Source organism: Anneissia japonica, unplaced genomic scaffold (genome assembly GCF_011630105.1).
Source record: "Anneissia japonica isolate Jap-2015-1 unplaced genomic scaffold, ASM1163010v1 scaffold287852_len814684_cov197, whole genome shotgun sequence".
Taxonomy (NCBI): domain Eukaryota; kingdom Metazoa; phylum Echinodermata; class Crinoidea; order Comatulida; family Comatulidae; genus Anneissia; species Anneissia japonica.
In genome coordinates, this window is record NW_022704998.1 from 179,009 (window position 1) to 182,475 (window position 3,467).

The following is a 3,467-nucleotide window of genomic DNA, read 5'->3' on the forward strand; positions in this document are numbered from 1 at the left end:
CCCTTCTATTTCGAATTCCTGGATCCGCCACTGGAAATTACAACAAATATGAAGTCATATTACAGTAGCTTGATGCCTATGAAATAACTTTACCAAACTTCGTAAAATGTCCGTAGCTTAGGGGATTTCCCTTGGACCCCAACCGGGGCACAGTGGGCCAGACTGAAGTCAAAGTGTGCCAAAATTAATTACTCATTACAGAAGCAAATCTAAGCGAATACAAGACTTATCTAGAGGTTTCCATACCCGTAGAATTCAATAAAAACATTTTCAAATCTATATGACTTCATTTTTGTAATGTTTTCTGATTGGACGATGTCAGTTTTCATTGTAATACCAAAACAAGTTCATATTGCAATGATTTTTTAAATGTTAAGGAGGTTTGGGACAAAAGAACTTCTGTGGGAAACCTTTTGTATTTTCTATGACGTCATCAAAATACATTTTTCTGATTGGACGGGGCCAAAAGTGTTTTAGGCATAAAATTTCTATTATTAATCTTACAGTGAATATATATGGGGTTTTTTTTAATAAATCGAAATAGAAATCGAAATCAAAATTCATAATAATTCCAGACAACCTAATTGTACATTTTTTTAATGTAAAATATGTTTGCATCTGAGATTCCATGGAAGTTTATCAGACATATAGGCCTACACCAATGTCATGATATATTAATTCCGTCCCATATTAGGCCTATATTGTAAAAGTATGGATAATGGTCGTTTTATGTTTTTTTGATAATGCTCAGTTTGAACGAGGAGGCTTTGATGATGAACCTTTGCTGTCCTCTTTGACAGGTATACTGTACCACCAGAATAGCAATGCTTTTTTGCTACTCTTATTTTGGTGTAAGGAGGAGTCTCAGTTAAGTATGGAGCTACAAAGATGGACAATATTTCATCTGTCGTGAACGATTCCGGTTTGCGCCTCAGGGGTGACGCCAGCAGGGGAAGGGGGAGGGGCAGGGTCCCGTCGACGAGAGGTCCCCGTCGAGGAGAGCTCCCCCCCCCCCGGCGTTGAGAAGATAAACTACCGTTCGTCAGGGAGAAATACTAATGTGTATGTATTTTCTACATATTAGTGGACTCTAAAATCGATTCTTCTTGAACGCCGCTTGCAATGCTCCATAAAGGAGTTCAGTGCGTACATTTTGTCAAATCTCGTGTAGGCCTACTTTACCCTTGTGCGAATCTCTCTGGAAAGATCCTCCCATACTCCGATAGGACGTCCCGGTTTGGGTTGTTTTTGTGGGTTTTCTGCTGGTGTGGAAAGAATATCTCTGTTCTGTGTCAAAGCATTTATAACTTCATCAGAAAATGGAATCCTGTTGCCACGAGTTATTTTCTTTAGAAACCCGGCGAACACGTGTTTACGTTCTTATAACGTTCTTGGCCAATGTTGTGGTTCGGTATGTCACAAAATAACGTTTAAACAACGTTCATTACGTATTTATAGTTCTACAAAATAAAGTTTTCAACACAAAATTGTAACGTTTATTATTAGGCTGCTCAAAATTTAATAAAGTATTCTAAACAGCAACAAAATATTAGAAGATATGTTACTGTTTGTCAATTTTTCAGAGTGCTAGTTTTCCCACGCTTTGCATGAACTGGTTGAGTAGACGCGCGTACATCCCTCTGATTTGCGGTTTGCTCTAATAAAATTGTGTCTCAAATGTATGAAAACAAGACTGATAAAAGTGCGTCTAGCTCGCGAAGTTGCAAAAAGTAGCAGCTAAATTTTGTACCATCATAAAGTTAAGGTATACTGAAGATGGTGATGTAAAAATTAAAGCATGAATCCACATGAATCTAAACTTTCTCTCCTACTTTTCTAAAAATAGATTTTTAAACATTTTTTCTGTCGTTTAAACAACGATTTATTATTGATGCAAAATTCAAGTTTAAACCAAAACATATATTTGTGTTCCCCAATTTATATACAAGAAACGTGTACATTTTAAAGTAATTCCGAATTTTCTGTAAGAATAAAAACGTGTTTTGACATAATGTAGTGAATTATAGCATTTTAAATATTTATAGAGAAATTTCCGACTTGTTGAAAAATACCACCCTTAAAATTCGTTTAAATGTAAAATATTTTCAGGATTGATTCATCAGGGTATACCCATCTTCAATCATGTTTAAAAAGTAGTGTAATAGCCATAGTCACTAAATATGGACTTTTGGCACACTTTGATTAGCCCTGGTCCACTGTGCGGGGCCCTTGGCGACCCCCTGTCCCCCAGCCTAGTGCTCGCTTCGCTCGCGTACTGGACTTTATGAAATGGCCCCCAGCCCATTTTCAAAAATGTTCCGCCACCGTTGGCTCTGAATATAAACCATTTGTAACACCGTGGTAGAATTTTGACTGATTTATTTATTGGTTGGCATACGCCTAACCTTGTATTTTATTGGTCAATAGTGTCCTATTAAATAATGCTTTGATGTAATAGGTTAAGATACTAAGATCTGATGTTTTCGGAGACCAATTTTGAATTCAGGATGCTTGAATACAGCTTGAAAACAGACAAAGTTGTCTCAGGAACAAAACGAATGTAAACATCATTGGAAATACGTGTTACGATATTTGAACGCAGTAGAAACTGATAAATTATCAATATTTTGTTATATTTATTTTTGTATTCCACTTTGCTTTCAGTATTTTGTTAATTTTGTTTTATTTTATTATAATTTACCCATTTTATTTATAATATTGTATTTATGTTAAACTGGAGGAGTGTGGGTCATAGACTTTGTGTTACCTTTTGTATTCCCCTGCTGACTCATTCAATTTATTGTACTTGTATTCTGTATGTATTCCACCATTGTATTGTACTTTGATTTTTGGAGGGTTTTTTTTTGCGAATAAAGAATAAAAATAAGAAAACTTTTCATTGTTAATGTTTACTGTTTTCACGTATAGACGTCTGTATACTGGAATAAATCATGTAGACATAGGCCGACGCACGTTTTTGCTTTATAGCCGATTTAATCATTTATCAACAATATTCTTCAGATTTTTTCTGAATACTCTAATCTTCTTCAGTGTAGGCCTAAGCAAAATGATGTAGTGCCTTTTTATATTTATTGGGCCCCGGAACAATCAGCCTTGACTTAATTAATTCAAATGCATTTTCAAACGTTCAAGTATATGTGACCCACTTGGGTATAATGTATTGTTGTCACTACTTTATTATACATTTCAATAGGCTAATCTCGAATTAATAAACACTCGATGTATGACATGACAAATCACACAATACGTATGCTCACATTTATCACGATCCTGGTAATACCGTTACTGATTGATTATTAAGGCCCTTTAATTACATCTCAATTTATTTAATGTAGACAAATCACGAGCAGTTTATCTAGGTACGTACTTATTTTGGTATTTGGTTCAGCAGGCTAATAGAAGGAAAAGGTTGAAATTCCCTTCCCTGCCCCCCCCCCCCGCTGCCG